Consider the following 17,442-nt stretch of genomic DNA (forward strand, 5'->3'; position numbering starts at 1 on the left):
AAAGTGCACATTTTGAGCATTATATATTCGCATTTGAATTCATGTGCGAGATTTGTTTGCTTGGGTGCTCGAAAGAACAGCAAAGTAATGTGAAACAATTCTGACAAATTCATTGACAGACTACGTGCTGATGGGCGGCTAACTATTCGGTCAATCAAAGCGAACACGACCGCTGGTGACTGCACCACAATTTCTTCTCTCCCGAAAAAGCTAACAGAGGTTCCTAGAAAGAGAAACATTTCGGTTGAAATATGTGGCTTCCGTAGACAAACGTGCTTATGCACGAATTGCCATCATCATCACCAAGCTGGTTTCGGGCGCGGCAGGGCAAATGAACGGTTCTCATTGATCTCCAATTGTTCTTGTCCTGGTCCATCAGCTGTCACCCTATATATGCCTGCAAATTTTCTAATCTTATCTCACCATGTGAATATCAGCCGCACCAAAGCTGCGTCTATCTTACCTTGGTACCTACACTGTTTCCAGACACCAGCAGTTATCTGCCCTATGCATCACGTGTCTCGCCCTAAACACTCTTTCCCTTTCTTAATATTGCAAGGACAATTGATAATAACGCATTGGAAAGGGAAAGAAATTCGGTGTTTAGTTAGCTGCGCAATGGAACACTCGCTCGCTCGCTCGCTCACTCAATCACTACTCACTCACTCACTCACTCACTCACTCACTACTCACTCACTCATTCATTCACTCACTCACTACTCACGCTCTCACTCACTCACTACTCACTCACTCACTCACTACTCACTCACTCACTACTCACTCACTCAATCAATCAACCAATAAATCGATCGATCAGTCAATCAATTAATCGATCAACCGATCAATTTATAAATAAATAAATAAATGAAGTTTCCAGCTCCAAGGGCAGTCGGTGCATTCCCTAAGGTGACGCAAGTGTGCCGCATATTTGATGACCACGTTATTTCACACGGGTTCCCCCGCTCCCCGCCTTCGAAACACGTCGACTGCAAGGGACACTGCAGTCCAATTAACACGCGCGCCATTTCACCCGCGCTCAAATCCACTCCACCCAACGCTGCACTCAACTATCCAGCGGCTTAAGTGTGAACAGCCGGACACAGGCGGCAAAAAGGTTGCGGGGGTCGTCGGTGAGGGAGGAGAACTCTCTAATTAGCTCAGTTAATTACGCCGGACGGCCGCCGGCTGGAGCTCTCGGGCAAGCGCGATAGCGGCGGTTGTTCCGCCCCAGCTCGCTTCATTTGCCTGATTCGGTCCTAAGCCGAAGGACAGACCAGGGCTGACTCCGTCGCGACAAACCGCGCGCCGTTTACCCTCGAGCGTCGCAGGCCAGTTGCCAAGAGCGGCCAGCCAAGCTAAGCCCAGCCAAGCCAAGCCGAGACGAGCCCAACGACAGAAGGAACGAGTACATAAAGAAAGGAATGACCCCGCGTAAAATAAAGCGGCCCAGATTTTCGCGAGGGTCTTGCGACGACCTCTCATGGTTGTGCGCGTAAAATAGGGGCCGCAGAGTCAGGAAAGATGCTTAGTTGGCACACTCGGGCGCTTGTGTGCTGACGTAGCTCTCTGTGCCGCGTAACTATGCCTCGCTGTGCTTGATGATGGGATTTTCTGTTTTTTTTTTATTTTCCGAACACTACGCCTTGTGTCGACGATCGGTCACAGGCAACTTGTGATATGTCAGGCGCATAAGGAAGTTACCGGAACAGGGTCACTGTCTCCATAAATCACTCTAAGTTTGTTGGGGTCAGTCACGTATGAATATAAATTGAAACATCGTCGTGGTTCAGCTGACAAAGCAAAGTGGTGGCGAACAATCACTCGCATTGTCATAGTTATTATCAAGCTTAATGCTCTACTGAGGTCAATTACTGAAGCTTCCGTCTAAAAAAAAAAAATACCAGTAGAGTTGGCGGTCATGGTACTGTCAGCTCATTAATGATAGCCAACGAACCATGCACTCCGTCGAACGTGTCAGAAGGAAATAACACGTATGAATTAAATATTTTCAAAGCTCAACTCATGTCTTCAGCAAAGGCCCACGAATTCGCACCACTTTTTTTTTATTGGGACAGCGTGCCGTATTTCATACCCACTCCCTTAAAACAATACTGTACATTTCACCTTGGCATCAATCAGCGGTCCAACTTATCATGGAATAATCATATTAATATTCGTCTTGCCTCCGCTAACCGTACCTTCGGCTGTCTTAAAAACAAGTTAAAACAGGCCCCGATTCTCGTAAAAAAAAGTAATGCCCCAAACTTCAATACGCGTATGCCATTTGGAATCCTGAGCAAGCTTACGTCGCTAGTAATATCGAAGCCTTGTAAAACCGGCCGGCATGACTCTTTTTTTTTTCTGGATTATTCACATTAGAAAACAGCGTCATCTCATTAATAAATGAGGCAAAATTTCACAACTTAGCACTTCGCCTTAAAATTTACCGCTTATCACTACTTCATAAACTTTTTAAAGAAATTTGTTTCGGTTACGACAATACCTGAATGTGGGATTCGAAATGGGTGATCCAGCGCTTGTCTTGTTTAAGTTCCTTTGTGGACAGTTAGTTGACGGCAAATATCAGCAACACAAAAATGTTTCACATAGCATTATCGGAATCCATTTGAGCGCAGCTGCATATCAAACAATGTACCAAGGCGCACATTTATTGGTCGGCAAACTAGTATTAAACATTGCATAACAGGAATCAAGAAGAAATTTTGTAGAGGTTTGAAAAGATGCCTGCTGAAATTTACCGCATTTCTTCTGTACTATTCTCTTAGCCTTCAAGAGAGTCTTCGCTCGTCGAAATTCACTTGATGATCTGCATCACCGAGTGCAGAACCATTTCGGCATTCCTATATTCTTATATTCTTAAGGGTTCCCACTAATCTCGCAGTATAAAGTAGTGGGAGCGAATGATCATAGACTAATACACTGTTGAGGAATCACTGCCATTTTAGCGCATTCGCCGCGAATGACTAGAAATATCTTACATTTGTTTAGCGAAGCCTTGATAACTCAAACGATGACGGCAAGCAATTCAGCCGAACATCAAGCTGTAATAACTGCGCGTACTTTGTTACTTTCTTCCGGCAATGGAAGGGTACTCACAGTAGACCAAGCCGACAGTCAGCGCACTGTTGCACACACTTTACAAAGTACTCTCCTGAGACGCGTCTGAACTCTGCGTCAAGCCAACACAATTCTGGCGAGAGGCGAGCTGTTACGTGGAGACAAAATGAGCGGAGGTGTAGCAGAAAAAAAAAATTGCTGACAGGATCATAACCCAGAACACCAATTTGGCAGAGACGCGAAGACTAGAAAAAGATCTTTCTTGAAAGAACGACGTCCCATTCCTCGCAAACGCTCCTCCGCTGCACCGGAGGAGTAGTAATAATCGCAGAAGCAACGCCATCGCGGCCCCAAAATGGCTGACAGCAACGGTCATTCCGAGTCTCAGCAAGGGGAGGTTCCTTCGCCGAGGCGGGTTTTGCACACGGCGCGCTTGCTTAAAGGCACTTTGCTTCCCCCCTTCACACTCGGGGGCACCATTCGGTGCAGACGTGCTTGGACAGAGAGTAGTGCATCGTTGGTTTAGTAGCCACGCGCAGTGCTCCCCGCAAGAAGAACGGGGATCGTTCCGGACCTAGGTGGCGCTCGCGCGCAAATTGCCTTTCCGCGGCCACCCACGACCGCCCTCGGGAACAACACATACATCCACCGCAGATATGCGCCCGTGATGACCCACCGAATCGCTGTATCAGGCCTCTCACCTTGGCACCTGCCGCTTCAGTGGTGGTCTCGAGGCCTGCGAGCCTGTTACGTGTAGGACGTGGGTGTAATCGTGTAGTCTTGGAGATGGGGTCGGGGGTGGCTTGTCTTCGGAGATTGTTCATAGTAGACATACTATCCTCTTAACGAGCCTCGAAAGAAGGAAGGAAAGAAACCCACGGTTCATTTCCCGCCTCCACTTATAGGTGTTGATTTAAGGGATACTGCGTTAGTCTGTTACGTTCCCGACTTCCTTTTATATTAGACACCTTTAGCATACCGTGATACCTTTACCGGTACCGGAGTACCGGGAGCCCACGCGCACCCAATGCGCATGCGCAAATTCATCTTGACGGCGCCAGATGGCGCCAGGTGCCCGGCAGATGCACGCACGCCCCCCGCATCGGGACCAATCAGCGTGTGCTCAACGGCAGTGGGCGTGCTTCCGGTACTGCGGGAACGTTAACAGCACCAGTAGCACGGTGCACGGTATGCTAAATGTGTCTATTACTTTCTGAATACGACCGAGAGATTTAGCGTACCGGAGATGTACTAGTGGATACGTGTACCGGTTTTACGTAAGGGGACTGCGCAGTGGCAAATGCGTGGCCGAGCAGGAGTACTGCGTTTGCGCAACAGGCGTACGTAATCTGGTATACGTATCCGCTAGTACGTCTCCGGTTTGCTAAATCTCCCTAATCACTCCAGGTCAGGTTGAGAGTGATGTTAACTGACCTCGCAGAACTGATTAGACGGCCTGATGCTTCCACCATGCTATAGTGAGCTCAAGCAATAAAGGGCGGCTAACACGAGAACTTAGATGCGCACTTCCTTTTTTTTTCTTTAGTTTATTTGCTCCGATGCCCAGCTAATCGACAAGTGATCGTTGTAGAGGATCTGGGTAGATCTACCACATGACGAATAATTCGTGAAATAGGTAGGATATTGCGACCATGTTCTGTTTGAGTTGCCAGAGCTCCGAGTGTGCGACGTGACGTCCACCTGCCGCCCACGAAAACGCATTTGGTCACGTGCGTTAACAAAGCGCTGACACGCTGTGTAGCTTTTGATTGGACAATGGGCGAGTGAACTAAGGCCTTAAATAAGACACCCAACAAATTCAGCCCTTCTTTATTAATGTTGCAGAAGCCAGCAGACGTCGCGCTATGTATATCGTGCAAAAAGCAGTGACGACTGCTCCAAGAACGGCTGCACATTTTGTGTATTGTACGCTCTTATAAAGAAAATTAAGTTACATATAAAATAAGTTTCTTAGCTGTGTTAAACTATGGAATATAAATGCTAAGATGTAGGAGAGTGGTACTTATGAAGGAGGGATAAATCAGAAACTGTAATTTTAGTGTATTGTACATTCCTATAAAAAAAAGTTAAGTTACACATAAACTAAGTTTTCTTTGTCAAACTATGAAATATAAATGTTAAGATGAAGGAGAGTGGTGCTTGTGAATGAGGGATAAATCAGAGACTGCTTTAAGGGACAGGCACCTACATCTTCTTTTCAGTACTAAACGCCTGAATAATGTTGCAGCCAGTGCCACCTGGTCGTAGCCTTTCGTTTGTCAAGGATTTGTTTCATTGTTAGGTTTGCAAGCGGCATTGCAACCGGGCACTCCCATCCTACTTTTTTACGTAATTTTCTCTGATAACACCCTTGAACCTACACAGCGACTATTTCCCTGAAAAATCAGAAGCGCACCAATAAACGACGTTAAGTCGGGACTAGAACTGAGGTAGGTGTCCAACATTCATTGGGCAACCCAGTTTGCTTTCATATTCAGTCGAACCTCGTTATAACGAAATAATGGATATAACGAAGGAATGACGATTACCCTAGGAATCTCGGTCGACAAGGGCTCTAACGAAGCTACAGCTATAGCGAAGTAATTGGCGGGTCCCATGAACTTCTTTATAACGAGGTTAAACTGTAATTATACTTCCTTCGTGGCCCTAATTAAGCAATGCTCAATTGATGAAAAACAGTGGGCTTGCCAGCTTCTCGTATTGGTCTGAAGCCAACGAGAGACCCAATGAGAAAAGTGGCAACTCGTCTGAGCACAAAGCGAGAAATTTCGTTGCATATCCGCTTTCAATTCACCACTGTAAACTGAACAAGAGGTTGGCAAGCAGTAGAGCGCAACAGTTTTAGCTGAACATATCGAGAAAAATAAAACGAGAAAGGTACGAAATAAGAGAAGCATTACCGAAGGCATGAGCTCGGTTCTACCTAACGATCGCTGTATGGGCTGTCGGCGGCTTTCGCCAACAACATGGCCGTGCCGACAGCGCCTGAGACGCGCCGACAGATGTTCCTGGCGTGATATGAAAACTGCCCCCGGGGGAGGAATATAGGGCTGCGCGCCGTTCGGCTCGTCTCGGCTCGGTTCGTCTTCGTGCGGGCTCGCTTTTGGATTGTTCCTTCGGCTTTTCCGGGTATAGGCGTAAGGCACGACGGCCCGGAGGCACCGATTGCTCGCTCGGCAAGCGCTGTAAATGCGAGAGTGTTAAAAGTGGGGACGTGGGATCAGGCGGTGAAGTCGGACGTTTGCCGGCATTGCGGGGGACGGCGATTAATTGCTGCGGCATGGAAATGCAGCGCCGATCATTTGAAGTTTGCAGCGCAGGTTGTGTGGCTGGCTAGGAAGAGAACTGAGGAAAATGGCCCTCCGCACGAGGATTTTCAGGCGACCTGAAACTCCTGTCGCCTGAAGGAATATAACTTTCATCTTATGGAAATATAGTGCAAGTCTTTGGGCACCGTCTTAATGGAGAACTTCAGATAATTTTTCAGCCACTTGGGGCTCTTTAAAGTGCATGGAAGTCTATGCGTATACGAAACTGGCTTTCGGCATCGAACTTTGTGCAGAACCGGCAGCCTTATGATGAGTTGCAGATTTCACGTTTCGTTCGTGAGCAAAAATTACGAGTATTTGTAAAAGAGGTCGTTCTACGCAAGCAGTGTAAAAAAAAAAATGCAGGACACAAGAAACTAAACTACAGCGAGGACAGCTAAGCGATGTACGCCTTGACTCATGAACTCTACAAAAAGAACATTTTTTTTTAAAAGCTAGGGCCCCTTTGGCATCCTTTGTTTTGCGACACCAAAGATTGACTATGATTTTAAGCTGCAAATGACCTTTTTGCTTATTGCCTTGGAGGCAGTTACTAATGGTTAGAATCAATTTCAACCTCACTGCATGGAGAAGCCGCATTTGAACTGCTTGAAGAGATAATCAGTGGCTGATAGAATAAGAAGAGATATGAAGGATATAAAGAAACTGAAGTAATTAAATAACGCACTTTATTAAAAACCGTAAATCATATTTACGCCGAAATTATGAACTCAAATGGAATTTGATGCTTTCGAGAAAGAGGCGCAAGTTGAATTTCAGTTCTGCTATAATTACCCACTAATACTAAGCACCACGCTTACTATATATACGCAAGGCGTGTGCCTTCTATTTCGTCATCAGTTTTCCTTTGACTTTCAGTAACGACTGCAGTTAGTGCTATGTGCAGGCTCTTGTTAGTCCCTTTAAAACGTGAAAGAATAAAAAAAAAGGTTCAGGGAAATATTATCGTAAAAGAAAAAGAAGTGCCGTCTTGAATTATTGATACAGGGTAACAAATATCTATATTTAATAACATATTGGTCACTGTCATGAAAGGGTAATGTGTCCATTTTTACCACATTTTTTTTATTACAGTACTTTCGTTCACTAGGTACGAATAAATAATCTTATCTTTTTCATTCCGCCAGATTGCTTCTAGCGAGAGGCCTTAACGACCTTGCAAAGGGCTGTTGGCGATAACATTCTCCCGTACGCTCCGGCAGGTAACTTCTATTTTCTTGACCATGGTTCCCTGTTCTCGACCTCGGCAACCGGTTTAAATATAGCAGCCCGCACACTTAGCTCCTCACATAAACCGACCAAAATTTCGTACATCCCTTCAATATCTTGCCGCACCTTTTTTTTCATTTACTTTCCTTCTGACGTCTTTTTTTTTAAGGGAGGGGGGTCGTATAGCTTTTGTTGCATAAGTAGATGAGTTCTTGCTGTAATCCGGCTTTTCGGCAGGCAGCCACGTTGTTGTAGCTGATTTTTATCTACATCGACGCCGCTATCTTGTATCTCCTTGAAGCTCGATGGAACACACCCCCGCGATAAGCTTGTTCGATACTCCAACATCTGCTGCAAGTAGTCAAACAAAAAAATATTGGAAAACGCAAGACAAGAAATAAAACGAAATATTTGCTACCTCTCTCGGTCTGCTTCAACGTACGCCCACTTCTCGGAAAACCTTCACGCCCATTGCTGCTATTTCTTTCCTTTATTTCCCGGTGTTCCCCTCCCCACGGGCAGGGTAGCCTACTGGGCATCGCCTGGTTAACCTCCGCGCCTTTCCATCCTTCTGTCTCTCTCTCTCTCTCTCACGTCGACAATTCTCAATACAGGGAAATAGACAATGGAAACTTGAATTTCTTTTCAAATATAAAGGTGATAGTTTAGCAGTCGACTTCTTTATTATCAACGCTGCTTAATCGGTTACACAACCTCAAACGTTCATTAAATTCCTTACGTCGCACCAACCTGCATGCTTAAGTATTTAATATTTGCTTTTTCGTACACAGCTGCTAAGTGAGATTGCCTAAACATCCCCTTCCATCATGACTCTGAACGCCGGTTGCAATGTCGGTTTCAAGCATAACATGATTTAAACTCCTGTTCTCGGAAAACTCAGGCGAACATCGTCCAGGAACTACGGCAAATCTGAGGGCGAACATAACGCCGAACCTGACGCCGAACACGAAGCGAACTTTCCGAAACTTTTCGTCCGAACGGCATGCTAGGAGAAGCGCTGAAGAGACCGGCGCTCCACGAACGGAAAGACGCCGATCGGGCCTTCGAAGGTGACGGCGGTCTACCTGCCGGTCTACCTTATCTCATTCTACCAGATCGGTCTACCAGCGCCAGCAAGTATAGTACAGTATGGGCTACGCCGATTACCACTCCATTTGACTCGAAAGCTGGGTTGCTGGGCTGCTTTGAGGTGGCTCAAATGTCATGGCTGTGTTTATGTGCGCCCCAGCTTGGGGTTAAACAGCCAACAGGCGCTCGGCACGTCTGCACAACAAGTGCCTTTGTCTAAGATGCGTCCGTACAAGACGAGGATAAACTATAGCCACCCATGGGGTCCATTTAGCTCGCAAAAGAGGCACGGAGAGCATATCATAATTATTTTACCGGATTCCCCGTAAAATAAGCTTCATCTAATGCGCCGTCTGCCAGTGTTTGGCGAGAAACAGAGACCAGGACATAACCAATAAAAAGAGCAAACAAGAAGGCGAAAAATCAAAGATGAAACAAACAAGCAAACGCAGAAAACTCGACGAGGCATCGGCGCGAGTCGTAAAAAGATGATAGCCTTTTCGTGGGTATACACTTGCGCCTGCTGCCTTCATATTTTAGCATTGCAGGCGGCCGTGAATGTATTTAGGGGCTGTTTTTGTTTGTGTACATCGATTCTTGTTTTATTTGCGAGTTTGGGGTTGTTTCTATTTTGGCCACGGTTTATGTTGCTACGTCGTCTGCGTTGTTGGGGGTATGTGCAGACGATTCTTGCGGGTTTTCATTTTACTGCCTGCTTACGACGGATCCGTTTATGGGCGCGCGTTGCTGATCAAGCCATTGCAAGGGAACGGCGTCAAAACGAGCGCGCGGAGAATTGAATAAGCGAAACGAAGCGTCGTAACCCAGCTGTGGTTAGGTTCTAACCCAGCTGTGGTTAGGTTCTAACCCAGCTGTGGTTAGGTTCGCTTTCTCTGCTTCTACCGTTGTTGTGTGAGTGGCAGAATGAAACACGCTTTGGGCTTCGTTTTTCTGCCGCGATGTGGTTGGGTAATTTGTGATGGTACACGCTTTGCCACAAGTGATCAGGCTCCATGGTTTGCTTCTCATTCGAATAGTAGAGCGCTTACGGCTTCCCTAAAGGTAAAAAAAAATTCTCGGTAGATGATGACAAGATATCTCCTTACCATACAGAGATTTACAGCATGAGGACTGGCATAATAGCTTCAATATACGATTGAGAAGCAAACCGTCCAGCCTTGTTACTTTTGGCAAAGACTATAGGTATTAGCGCCACGTCTATAGTGCTCTATATACTTTTTATAGACGTTTTGTAGACTGTATTGCCTCCTTATATATATATATATATATATATATATATATATATATATATATATATATATATATATATCCTTTTGTTTATTCTTAGACACTTAGACAATAGACTTCCTATAAACAAAACTGTACTTAAAGTGTATGGACATAATTATATAGAATTTCTATAGACTGTCTATGGGATTTGTATTGTCTGTAGAGCAGACTATAGGATTTGTCTATAGAAAAAGTATAGAATTTATAGATAAACGTCTATGAACAGTCTATACGTTGTCTAAAAATTTTTTAAGGGTACCAGTAAGCCGAGTTCACCAACCTCGCTGCGCACAGTAGCGATTGGGGTGTTTCGTTTTATGGTTTTCTTTTTTGTTTCCCTTCTTCGGTCTTTCTTTCCTATACTTATGTCCTTCCTTTCCTCCGTTCTTCTTTCCTTCTCTGCTTCCCTTCGTTCTTTCCTTCCTTGCCGTATACATGCTGTATACTTTCCTCCGTTATTCGAACCCGACCGCGGCGGCTGCGTTTTTATGGAGGAAAAACGCTAAGGCGCCCGTGTGCTGTGCGATGTCAGTGCACGTTAAAGATCCCCAGGTGGTCGAAATTATTCCGGAGCCCTCCACTACGGCACCCCAATTCTTCCTTTCTTCTTTCACTCCCTCCTTTATCCCTTCCCTTACGGCGCGGTTCAGGTGTCCAACGATATATGAGACAGATACTGCGCCATTTCCTTTCCACCAAAAACCAATTATTATTATTACTCCGTTATTCTTTCCTCCTCTGCCTACCTTCGTTATTTCTTTGCTTGCTGTATACATGCTGCATACTTTCCTCCGTTCTTTCCTTCTCTGCTTCCCTTCGTTCTTTCCTTCCTTGCCGTATACATGCTGTACCTAGCAGCCATTTCGGTGTCAGAGTGAACTGGTTGCTACGGGCGTACGAGCTGCAACCCACTCACAATGCACCAGGTGGCGGCATCGTCGTATCGGCGACCAACAGGGCGTGAGCTGCCCCGCGTGCTACGCACCTTACGAGGCTTCTTCCGCCTGTGGCCTGTTGGGAAAGGGAGACTAACCGGCGAAATTGGCTGCCACCATTGAAACGAAACGTGTTCCGCGACGCTTCGGCGGCTACACGCTGGAACCTTCTGCGCGACATTCAGCCGATAAGGCCGCGCACAGGCGTTGTTTCGACACGTCCTCGATGCGGCGTGACTGGGCAGTTTTAGTTTGTACCGATCGATTTCTTCGCTTCGTACGCGAACCTCGTTCGCGCTGCGTTACAAGACGTGTACTTTAAGAAAGCGGCCCCGCCGTAGGCAACTTTTCTGCGGTCTTTAAAAGGCAGCTGTACCACTTTTTAATGCGATAGCATTATTAGGCTATGTCGACAGGGATCGTGTCTGAAAATTATGTCCGCAGCAGTCGTGAGGAACTCAGAAGAGATAGCGCCAAAAAAATATGGTTGTGATCGATAGAGGACGACGTGAGGTTGATGTCGCGATAGGTATTTTCAAAATCAGATGAGTAGTTAATTAATTAGAGCCAAAAATGTCCAAAACGTAGGCGGGGCAAGAGCAAAAGTGGAGCGAAGTTTGAAAACGTCGGAAGTAGGCGGAGTTGCAGCGTAGCGCCAAATTTGAAAAACCGGAAGCGTGGACGAGTAGCCAAAGCGTGGCGCGAAGTTTGAAAACTCGAAATGGAAGAGGGGGAAGAGTGCCTAGGAGGCGTCAATGCTTTCGCATTCCTCCAGTGCGGGTTACCGCAGTGGTCTCTAACGTTTTTGAGAATTTCGCGATATTCAAGGGTTGAAATCTATATAAGCTGTAGGTAAAGCACGCGAAGTATTTTTACACTAGGATTTAAAATAGTGACGTAACTGATGATCGAATTTTGCGCTTCTCCTTAAAGCACCGCAGGAGTGCGGGATAAGTTCAGTGTGACGTCACCGAAGGCATGATTTCAAACTACCGCTGTCGTCAACCACACTCTGCCGTGCCTCGTTGGAAGCTGCCAAACAACGCTCGGCGGGATATGCCTTCGGTGGCGTTTTTTTCCTTCAAAGAAGGCGTTTAGGCACTGGAAATGTACCTCTACCTTCGATGACGTCATCATGCGCCCCCCGCTTGGAGTTGTGCGCTGCGGAGAAGCTTGGAGGGCGTCGGGATTCTAATCGACGATTACGTCACTATTTCAAAATGCTAGCCCAAAAAGACTTCGCATGTTTTACCTGAAAGTTTCGCACATTCGACACCTTTAAACTCGTTGATTTCTGAAACCCATGCTGTTGTCCTTTGAGCCAGGACTAGGTGGGGCGCTGGAACAAGCCCTACATAGAAGAATTCCGTTCCCAGATCAATTAGACTCACGAAAAGCATCCCTAAAAGACTTAACCAAAAGGGGACATCAGTCACTGTGAGTCAAACCCTGGATTAACGGTTTCTCGCTATAAGACCGAGTGGTGCAATTACGCCCGTTTCACCCATTTTCATCTTTGAGCGGCCTGATAGGTTAGGCGAAGTTATGAAGAAAGAAAACGTGTGGTAACTATGACCCAGGGTGGACACCTAAACCATGCGGTGAGGGAAGGAATGAATATAAGAGATTAGTGAAGAAAAGGTAGAGGGGAGGACGGGGGAGAGAAAGAGTGTGGTGAAGATGATGATTATGAATTTTCATGGCGCAAAGGCATCTATGGCCAAAGAGCGCCATGACACAAGGTTATTTTATTTTACTCAAGGTGGGGTCAAAGACCCATTTCCCGAACATTTCACCCTAAATAAGCCGAGCACCAGACCAGGGGAAAGCTTGTGCCCATTCTATCACCGGTGGATCGGTGGGGATCGAACCCCGCACCTCCCGCATGCGAGGCGGATGCTCAACTACTCGGCCGCCGCTGCGGAATGAAAGAAGCGTGGTCTGAATAAGGGCCACACTTAGAACAGTGAATCTTATATTAGAAACACATGCACAGTTGGTGTCAAAATGTTGAGGCGTGTGCTTCGATGTTTGAACTTTTCTTACCGGTTGTTACTATTACCCTCGAGCGAACCACAGGGATTAGCTTGGATATGCATTAAGTATACCTCCTAAGCTTCGCTACGTAGGCGGTGAGAATAGGGTAGAGGATCGTAGAAGCGTGATCGCTATTTTTGAGCGCGACTGTACCCTGACTGAATGGGGGAAAAGGGGTCAGCAAGACGGGTTTAGACGAGAATTTATCAAATAAGTATTAGCCTACAGGTGTTCATTTCAAATCCGAGACGTAGTCAGGGGTTAAATACAGAAAAGCGTTTCCTTTAAGGGCGCTCTCTACTGTACGTATCACGGGCGGCATATAGGACTTGCGGGAATGGGTCCGACACACGTCAGCTCGGGACCGTTGAGTTGCAACTCATCGCATGCTGCACATATGGGAAGCGCCCTTGCAGGTGAAGGGCTTGCAAAGGTTTAGATTGCAAATATTTTCAACAAGAGAGTTGTTCTGGTTGATGGCTTACCTGCTCAAACAAAAACAAAACGAAAGCAATCGAGTAAAACACTGTGATGTCTGTGGTGCGGTGGAAGTTGGCGAAAGTTGTCGATTAACGAAGCTTTTTTGGCACAGATCTCTGGCTCGTGCAGTTGTCCACAGATCTACCAAGCTTCACAGATAAAGGCTCAATATTGGAAATATATTGGCAAGAGTCGGCCTTATAATGGGCCAGTGTAAACCATCCGTTTTCAATATTGGCACAATTTCCTGTGCTGCTTGCAAGAGAGTGTCTGGAGCGCTCGAACTTCGTGCCGTCTGCGCTCCGCAGCGCGCAGAGCGACGTCTAGCGGCAGCGCCTGATTCGAGACTTAGCATGTCTGATGCTCAGACGACACTCAAAGATGCATATTCTCGGACCAGGTGCTGCCGCTGCACGTCGCTCTGCGCGCTGCGGAGCGCAGTAACTTACAAACTGATTGCATCTTTGATGCTTACAAACTGATTGCATCTTTTTGGACTTCGCTAAATATCGGGTCGCGCTTTGCCGGCTAATATCTAAGCTTTCTGCGCTCAAATTAGATTCTTTAAAACTTTGTCACGGGTCAGTAACTTTCTTTCTAATCGCCAGAAGTTCACCGTTAACAAATTATTTTTCTCCTCTCTTCGACGTTACATCGGGCGTGTTGCGCGGAAGCGTCCTCGGTCCATTACTCTTCTTAATTTACATTAATGACCTGCCAGTGAACATCTCGTGTTGTATAAGCATATTTGCTGACGACTGCTTTATTTATCGATCAATAAAAAGTACTAATGACCACCTTTCACTCCAAAGTGACCTCGATCGCATTACCTACTGGTGTAAAACGTGGCTAATGACTTTAAACATTTCTAAATGTAAGACAACTTATTTTAGCCGAAATCCAGTCAATTCACATTTTCTCTACCCCATTAATAACGATAGATTGGCTCGGACAACGCAGTATAAATATCTAGTCGTCCATCTTTCACCCAAGCTTTCTTGGGCTCAACATATAACCACTTTTTTGCTAATGCTTGCCGGTCATTACGGTTCCTTCGCCGAAATTTGCAAAGCACTACCCATCACAAGCGTAACAAAGCCTACATAACATCTGTCAGACTGCAGCTAGAGTACGTTTCATCCACCTGGTCACCTCATCAGAAATACCTGATAGAGAAGTTGGAAGCTGTCCAGAATAGGGCTTGTCGTTTCATTTCGCAAATTTACAGCTATCAGGCCAGTGTAACCCAACTAAAGATCAAATTTTCGCTCCATCTGTAGTAAATTCGTCGTGACATTGCCCTTTTGTCTCACTTTCATAAATACGTCCATGCAACCGATTCACCGCCAGCACATCTACGACGTCCCCCCCCCCCCCCCCCCCCCCTACTTATCACATAGATTGCACAATAACAACACCTATGCCAGCATTTATGGCAGCACACATCCCTTACAAAAATTTGTTTACACAGTCTATAGACTGTCCATAGACTTTTGCCTGTAATTTCTATAGAGTTTCTGTAGACAAGCTTTATAGAACAGGCTATAAGCAATACAAATCCTAAAGACAGTCTATAGATGTATGGCCACACAGTTTTAGTAGACTTTTGTCTATAGACGGTCTGTAGACCTTGAATAGACAAAAATAAATATCTATAGGAAGGCAATAAAGTCTATAAGAAGTCTATAGACTGTCTATAGGTAGTTTTTGTAAGGAATGCTTTCAACTTCTCGGCATTCCCGCGCGCCATACGCCTCTGGAACGATCTCCCGGACTGCATAATAATAATAATAATAATAATAATAATAATAATAATAATAATTGGTTTTGGGGGGAAAGGCAATGGCGCAGTACCTGTCTCATATATTGTTGGACACCTGAACCGCGCCGTAAGGGAAGGGATAAAGGAGGAGGGAAAGAAGAAAGGAAGAAAGAGGTGCCGTAGTGGAGGACTCCGGAATAATTTCGACCATCTGGGGATCTTTAACGTGCACTGACATCGCACAACACACGGGCGCCTTAGCGTTTTGCCTCCATAAAAACGCAGCCGCCGCGGTCGGGTTCGAGCCCGGGAACTCCGGATCAGTAGCCGAGCGCCTTAACCACTAAGCCACCGCGGCGGGTCCGGACTGCATCGCCCTGCAGTGTAATCATGACACCTTTCGCGAACATCTACTCAAACACTTCGTTGATAACGCTTAGCATGTCATTTATATACTCATGATTCATATAACTTTGTTTTAGTTATCTGAGACTATTGCCGCATTGGTTCTGTTCATACGCAGCTATCCTCATGTATGCCTCAAATGTTTTCCTTTTGCTTTTGTGTAACTCTGTGCATTTCCCCTATTTTTGTTTCATGACGCATAGTTGTCTTGTACCTTTATCACTTTTTTGCGAATTGCGATATCTTATTATCTGAACTCACTTGTTTTCGTCTGTTTTTTTCCACTTTTGCAATGATTTTGATTTCTAACTTATTTTTACAGAAACTTCTGTATTTGACGCTCCCTTACATAATAGCTCTCTGATGCCTGTAAGGTATGTGTAAGTGAACGAACGAATGAATGAATGAATGAATGAATAAATAAATAAATAAATAAATAAATAAATAAATAAATAAATAAATAAATAAATAAATAAATAAATAAATAAATAAATAAATAAATAAATAAATAAATAAATAAATAAGTAAAGTTGCGTTCGTAGGTCCGTAACCTTGCTTCCATGAAAAACCAATTTCCGCTTCCAGGATCGAGCCCGCGAGCTCACGTTCGGCATCAGTTCCATAATCATCATCATTATTAGCTCAAATACGTCCACTACAGCATAAATGCGAGACATTTCATCTTGAATTAACCTCACCCTGCACCAGCTGCAGGGTGCACCAGCTCCGAAAACTTCCTCATCTCATCCGCTCACCTGACCTCTGTCACCACCTGCTGAATTTGTCTTCCTTTATAATACATTCCTTTACTGTACACAACTATCAGTTACCCGTGCTTCGCGTCCCGGGCCCTACCCATTTCCATTTCCTCCACATCGGTTCCACAGCGTTCCAATACAGGTGCAGGAGAACCCTCAAAACGGAGCAGCACGTTTCTTTCTATGCGAGTCGTGTTAGTTCTGCATGGGGAAACCTGCAGCGGCAGAAACAGTGCCCGAGGGCATGGCTCGAGACATCGGCGAAACCAAAATCCGAACAGAGTAGCCGAGAAAATGCGCCGATACACTGAAGGTGTTGCGTCGTATCTGTTATGCGGTAACACACACCGTGACTCAGCCAGTTTGGCAGAGAAAAAGCGGTGGAAATGAACTTTTTTTTTTTCCCCTGGTGTGTGAACCTGTCGTTCCGGGCTCCCGCACATAAATTGCGAAATTAGCTCCAGGGTGCCACCAAGCTCCCGACTCCTCGCGACTTCGCGACTGTGGACTCAGATACGCTGCCGAGATGGTAGTCATACTTCTGCTGCTTGTAGAGTTTTCGCGGAAATGTCTGGCGCTGTTACCCAGGCAGTGCGTGTTTTAGTCGGGACATCAGAGAGGGAGAGAAAAAAGAAGATATTCTCGACATAGTTGGCGAGTGATATTTGTTCGCAGCTCCTTTCTCCTTCAGAAGATCTAAGTGTACTTTCGCGGAGGTAAAGGGCTGCACTTGCGCTATTCAGGCGAAAGTTTCGCGGAAAAATCAGTTTTGGTGTTTAACAGCATGAAGTGTGGCATGCCTAGTCAAGCTCGAAGGTGCGGATGACTGCAAGAATACACGAACACCGAGTGTTGGAAAAAGGAATCTGAAATTCAGGTTTCCCGAAAGTTTCTTTAGTGGCTTTGACAAGGCTTGATTTGTGACTTAAGAAGGCCGCATTTTGTGAAGACAATTGATTCATTTGAAATGCATCGTCTTTACATGACAAAAGAAATAGGAAATGTTTCTCTTAACCGTAAGTATATTGCGGGAGGCCCCTTTTAAAGGC

The 17,442-nt window shown here is 45.7% G+C and overlaps 1 protein-coding gene across 1 annotated transcript in view; it reads left to right on the top strand.

Annotated features, from left to right (window-relative positions):
* LOC144105594 (adenosine receptor A2b-like) overlaps nt 1-17,442 on the top strand; it is a 154,204-nt gene that overhangs the window by 95,851 nt on the left and 40,911 nt on the right. The gene's annotated exons all lie outside the window — the stretch shown is intronic.

This window comes from Amblyomma americanum, chromosome 9 (assembly GCF_052857255.1).
Source record: "Amblyomma americanum isolate KBUSLIRL-KWMA chromosome 9, ASM5285725v1, whole genome shotgun sequence".
Classification (NCBI taxonomy): Eukaryota; Metazoa; Arthropoda; class Arachnida; order Ixodida; family Ixodidae; genus Amblyomma; species Amblyomma americanum.